General features: G+C 44.3%; 1 non-coding gene across 1 annotated transcript; it reads left to right on the plus strand.

Annotated features, from left to right (window-relative positions):
• Nucleotides 1-4,240: 4,240 nt before the first annotated feature.
• trnat-ugu lies at nucleotides 4,241-4,316 on the plus strand. Its single transcript has one exon. It is a non-coding gene; the product is annotated as a tRNA-Thr (tRNA).
• The last annotated feature ends 2,233 nt before the right edge of the window (nucleotides 4,317-6,549 follow it).

The following is a 6,549-nucleotide window of genomic DNA, read 5'->3' on the forward strand; positions in this document are numbered from 1 at the left end:
AGCTCCTTACTGCATCATTATATTTTCCCTCACAGGCTTCAGCCTTCTGAAGACCATGCTGGTGAGATTCCTGATTGATATGGACAGCAGGGTTGATAAGGACACCCAGACCTCTGCTAAGACCTGTGATGAGACTCCAGAAGTCACTGGCTACCAAAGAGGTGAAATGGCTCCTTCTTTTGTCATTCTCATAAGAGTTAGCTATCAACGTAAATGATGATACAGGACAATACTGAGGGCATCAGAGGTAGAATGTAACACAACCAACACAATTGATTCTATGAGGTTTATCGCTCGTACATTTACCAAGACTTGTGTATAAAACAGCTCTAGCAACTGCTAAAAAACATCAAATTTTTCTTCGTAGAGCCTGAGAGAGATCCTGAGAGCAGTCTGGAGAAGGTTGAGGACACACTAAACCAGAAGGACCTTAATGGAGACTGGCTGAACAACCTATGCCTGTTGCAGCTGATTCTAGACGAGGCAGGAATGGTTCTTTGCTAACGTGAGATGTGGCAAGAAGAAGCCTGGGTACTGAGAGAGAGTGGCCAGATGCATTGACCGGGCTTACTTCTGCCTTTTTCTCATCATCCTCATTAGTTTTTCTTATATTCGTACATTTCATGTGGTTCTGCTAATTGTGAACAATGCACGTATGATATATAGAGATGTTTAGCCTCTTTGTGTTTGTTTATTATGTGTATAACTGCCCATTCTCGATCTTGCTAGCTACTACACTGAACAAAAATATAAATGCAACATGCAACAATTTCAAAGATTTTACTGAGTTACAGTTCATATAAGGTAATCAGTCAATTGAAATAAATTCATTAGGCCCTAATCTATGGATTTCACATAACTGGGAATACAGATATGCATCTGATGCATCTGATCACAGACACCTTACAAAAAAGGTAGGGGCGTGGATCAGAAAACCAGTCTGTATCTGGTGTGACCACCATTTGCCTCATGCAGCGCGACACATCTCCTTCGCATAGAGTCCATCAGGCTGTTGATTGTAGCCTGTGGAATGTTGTCCCACTTCTCTTCAATGGCTGTGCGAAGTTGCTGGATATTGACGGGAACTGGAACACGCTGTCGTACACGTCGATCCAGAGCATCCCAGACATGCTCAATGGGTGACATGTCTGGTGAGCAGGCCATGGAAGAACTGGGACATTTTCAGCTTCCAGGAATTGTGTACAGATCCTTGCGACATGCTGAAACATTACATGATAGCGGCGGATGAATGGTACGGTATCTCTGTGCATTCAAATTGCCATTGATATGTAATACCCTTGCTAAAACCGAGTATAGAGTTTATTTGTTATAATTAATTGGTATTAGATTTAAAAGGTGATCGAATTGCTCCTGATTTGTTAAGTTAATGCATTTCTTTTGAAGCAATGTTTCTTTAATGTACAAGTGAATAGGTTGGTTTACTTTTAAGTTTAAGTTTCCCACATATCTTGTTAAGTTTTGACCAATGAGGTAGCTTGTTAAGTTGTGGCCAATGGGAGAGTTGACTGGTTAACAGAAAGGCCTGGGAAAAAGTAGAGGGAAACTTTGAAAGAAAAGAGAGGAGAGATGTTATCGGTGTTGGTGAAGGAAAACGACTAAAGGAAACGATAAAGAGACAACAAAAACATATGTACAGAGTTTTGTAGGGAAATCCTGATTTATTTTCTATAAGAGAGTGATATTATTTTGTTAAGAAAGATCTAGTGGAGACTGAAGCTGCCTTCGCATTGTGGAGACATTCAACATCCTCGAGGTTAGCCTAGCATCGTGCGAGACCTGGAGAGAATTGCTTGTGGACAATCGACAAGTTTGTGTTTCAATGGGATGTATGTATGTCATCATTCTTTTTTTAGCTCCAACGCGCGCCCAGGGATTAAGCAAGCTTGCAAGTAATTTGGACATGGGTTATGGAAAAATCATTGGGGTTTATTATTTGTATTTCTTTTGATGTGGTACATTGAAAATGTGATAATATAGATCTTGAACCTTATGTCTGTTGCATTGGTGGAGTCATTTACTCTTTCAGTTTAATTTAATGCATGGGAAAGCATATCCTTATAATAATAACAAAATCTATAATCATTTTATCTGAAGTTAATACCCTAGTTGTCATCACCCTAGCGAGTTTACAATAGGGATTCTTATTGGAGATGTCCTTCTCACCTAATATCCCATGCTGTTCAGATATTCTAAGTAAGGTCATATCGTGAGAGTCAAATTCGAGCCTGGTGAGAGGGTTACAGATAAAATGCAATTGTGTTCATTGTCGCTTATGCCTTCCCATACCATAACCACACCGCCACCATTGGGCACTCTGCTCACAATGTTGACATCAGCAAAATGCTTGCCCACATGACGCCATACACGCTGTCTGCCATCGGCCCGGTACAATTGAAACTGGGATTCATCCGTGAAGAGCACACTTCTCCAGCGTGCCAGTGGCAATTGAAGGTGAGCATTTGCCCACTGAAGTCGGTGAAGACACCGAAACTGCAGTCAGTTCAAGACTCTGGTAATGACGACGAGCAAGCAGATGAGCTTCCTTGAGACGGTTTCTGACTGTTTGTTCAGGAATTATTCGGTTTTGCAAACCCACAGTTTCATCAGGTAGAGAAATGAACATTACATTTTCTGGCAACAGCTCTGGTGGAGATTCATGCAGTCAGCATGTCAATTGCACACTGCCTCAAAACTTGAGTCATCTGTGGGATTGTGTTGTGTGTCAAAACTGCACATTTTAGATTGGCCCTTTATTGTCCCCAGCACAAGGTAAACCTGTGTAATGATCATGCTGTTTAATCAGTTTCTTGATATGCCACACCTGTCAGGTGGATGGATTATCTTGACAAAGGAGAAATGCTCACTAACAGGGATATAAGCAAATTTGTGCACAACATTTGAGAGAAATAAGCTTTTAGTGCGAATGGAACATTTCTGGGATCCACATTCTACACGTTACGTTTATATTTTTGTTCAGTATACTTAGGAACATATTACCTTACTGTTTATGGCACTCTCTTCCCTGGATTCACAAAGCTAGCCTGTAGCCTACATGCATCTGTTATGTATGGTCCGATGTGCTGTACGAAATACTGTACGTTGTTATGGTTTACGACAGTGTGCTGCTTTACGTATGAATGGGTTGTCAGAATGAGTGGCACGTCATTAAACGTCTGAGTGATGTACAATGTGAAACCGTGCAGACGTGCGTTCTTCTTCAGCTAAGCTAGATATAACAGTATCTACTAATGGTACTGCCATCTCCAAAACAAATGAGAAGAAGGTACATTTAAAAAATAAAATGTATGTTCTTGCTTCAGCCGTTCTAGCTTAAACCGTTCAAAATAAGTTACAAAGTCATTTTTGGAAAGAAGTGGAAAAAATAAAAAAGGATTATGAGAAATAACAGTAGTGTTCTCGCTGACACAAGCACACTAATAAATATAGTTGAAAACTGCTGTCGTAACGTTCATGTAAGATACATGAGCTGAGCACAGACGTGGTTCTTGTTAGTGAAAATAAATAGCCTGAATAAGAATAAGAATACTGTGCTCAGAGGGTATGCACACTGTACATTCGGAAAGATTACCAGATATGTCTGCATGTGTTTACTACATGCATATGTGTGTGTTTGAGCATGTGTGTGTGTGTCGGTGTGCTTTTGTGAGTTCACAAAGAGGGTTATTCTGTCATGTATTTCATATTTAAAATTCAGCGCTTAGAAGGACTTAAAAGAGATCAGGGTGCAATGTGCTCCTGGTCAACATTAACAGCTGGGCATAAACTACTTGGACATGCTCACATTTCCCGATTTCCTTGTCCCAAATTATTAATTATTAATCAATCCACCTGCAGTGAAGCCGCTCTACATTTACACTCCATTCCAGTCATTTATGAAACACACCCATCCAGAGCGACTCACAGGCGCAGTCAGGGTCAATCACCCCGCTTAATTAAGGGCACATTGAAAGATCCCCCACCCAATCTATTCGGGGACCTGAACAAGCAAACTCCCGGCCACCGGCTCAACGCTCCCAACTGCCAACATTCTATTCTACAGAGGGAATTGGAGGTAAAGAAAACGTTTAATTAATCCTGAGTGCTAGACAGATGTATGTGATGTGTGTGAAATGTCACAGATGTTATTAGATTTGTTGCATGCTGCAGTGTTCTATGTTTGAAGTTGTATCCACATAATTTTCCTTCCTCATGACGTACAGGCTTCCTGTAGCTCAGTTGGTAGAGCATGGCGCTTGTAACGCCAGGGTTGTGGGTTCAATTCCCACGGGGGGCCAGTATGACAAATGTATTTACTCACTAACTGTAAGTCGCTCTGGATAAGAGCGTCTGCTAAATGACTAAAATGTAAAATGTATAGTGTCTATGCTAACATCCAGGTTGCTGAAGGGCAGAGGCTATTTCATTCCAGCCTGTATCTTTTTGGTTTCTGTCATGGTAGGACGCAAAGATAATATTGAAAAGGCAGCTGCATTCTCTCCACAGCTCCACCAATCTGTCTTCCATCACCTCGGTCCACACGGTGGGTGTTGTTCTTGCTTTCCTCTTCACCATCATTGTTTTGGTCTCACATGCTGAGTGCTCATTGGCTATTGGGAGTAGTCCTTGCCCAATCGCGTCATAGCACTGCTCATACTACAAGATGCACAACCAACATTTCTGACATTTCTGACATCCGACTGGGATCTGGAAAACAGAACAGCCATCATCAATAATTTCAATAAATGATTGAACAAAAGAAGATCTTGGAACCAGAGACATACAGAATTCTCATCTCTTCACACAGCAGATAATGGAATTTCTGATGCCTTCCATGCTGGGCAGACAGATCCACACACACGTACACCCACTCACATACACAAATCTTTGCCTTGGCCTCTCTCCGTCAGGCAGAACTAATGCAGCCAGGTCGAGATCAGTTTCACACTGTGTCTAATCAGTAAGTAATGCTTGGCCAGGTACAGCCTCATCAAACAGGCCTGCTCTGCTCTCCCCTGACCTTGACTCACTGCCTGGACTTGGAAATGTATGCCAGCACTGTAATTTGTACCACATTCAAAGAGGGTTTTGCCCACCAAACTTTCTCTGGTGGTAGTATGATATGGTAGCATATCCTTGAAAGTAGACTTGTGCCTGAAAGAAACTGTGGTAAATTGGAGTACCAGTGTTGAACCCCAGAGATGTGCAAAATATACATAGAACACAGGAGGCTGCTGAGGGGAGAACGGCTCATAATAATGGCCGGAACGGAGCAAATGGAATTGCATCAAACATATGGAAACCATACCTTGTCCTGGTCTGCTTCTGGGTTCTGGCTTAGCAACTCGTGACAGAACGATCCGGCCAGTAATGAACCCAGCGGACCTGGACTCTGTTCGCCATGCCATTACCCATCAGGAGAAGATGTTGGGCCATCATAGCACGGTACTACAGGAGATCGCGTTGTCAGTTCGGAACCTTTCTACCGGTCTGACGGAGGTCCAGAACCAACGCAAGTTTCCGGTGGAGGATCCACTACCGGTTTCACCCATCTCGCCTGCCGCTTCTGGAGCTGTGTCCTTCCGTGAGCCCAAGGTTCCGACGCGGGATAAATATGAGGGGGAGCTGGGAAGATGCCGTTCCTTCCTTATGCAGTGTGGATTAGTGTTCGATCTACAGCCCTACTCTTATGCCACAGACAAGGCTAGGATAGCCTTTGTGATTGCGTTGCTGCGTGGTCGAGCGCTGGAGTGGGCTTCAGCCGTTTGGGAACGACAAGACCCCTGCATGGCTTCATACCAGGGGTTCACGGCCGAGATGAGGAAGCTCTTCGACCATTCCGTCCGAGGGAGGGACGCAGCTAGGCGCCTGTTTTCGCTTCACCAAGGAACTCGTAGCGTGGCCGACTTCGTGATCGAGTTCAAGACGTTGGCTGTGGAGAGTGGGTGGAACGAGGAGTCTCTGCAAGCGGCCTTTTACCAGGGTCTGTCGGAGCAGCTCAAGGATGAGTTGATCTCCTATCCGGAGCCTAGTGACCTGGACAGCTTGGTAGCCTTGTCTATTCGGGTGGATAATCGAGTCCGAGAGCGAAGGAGGGAGAAGCAATGGGGTCCGTCCAATCGATCAGCTTCTCAGTTCCCAGTCGGGTCGGGTGGTGGACCAGAACACGTCGATCATTCTCCACCACAAAGGATTAGTGGAGAGGTCCTCTCTCCCGATTCTGAACCCATGCAAGTGGGGGCGGCACGGGTTAACCAAGGAGGAGCGTCAACATAGACGTAAGACCAACTGCTGCCTCTACTGTGGTAGCTCGGGACATTACATCTCCACTTGTTCCCGGCGGTCGTCAAACTGCCCGGCTCGCTAAAGTTGGGAGGACTTTTAGCGAGCCAGTTTCAACCTCTCAGTACCTCTGTCAGACCCCGCTTCCCGGCTACCCTTGTGAACAGGAATCAGAGCTTAGCGATTAACGCTTTTATCGATTCAGGTGCCGATGGAAGCTTTCTTGATGCCGAGTTGGTGGAACAGCTG

The sequence above is a fragment of the Coregonus clupeaformis genome, chromosome 1 (genome assembly GCF_020615455.1).
Source record: "Coregonus clupeaformis isolate EN_2021a chromosome 1, ASM2061545v1, whole genome shotgun sequence".
Lineage (NCBI taxonomy): Eukaryota > Metazoa > Chordata > Actinopteri > Salmoniformes > Salmonidae > Coregonus > Coregonus clupeaformis.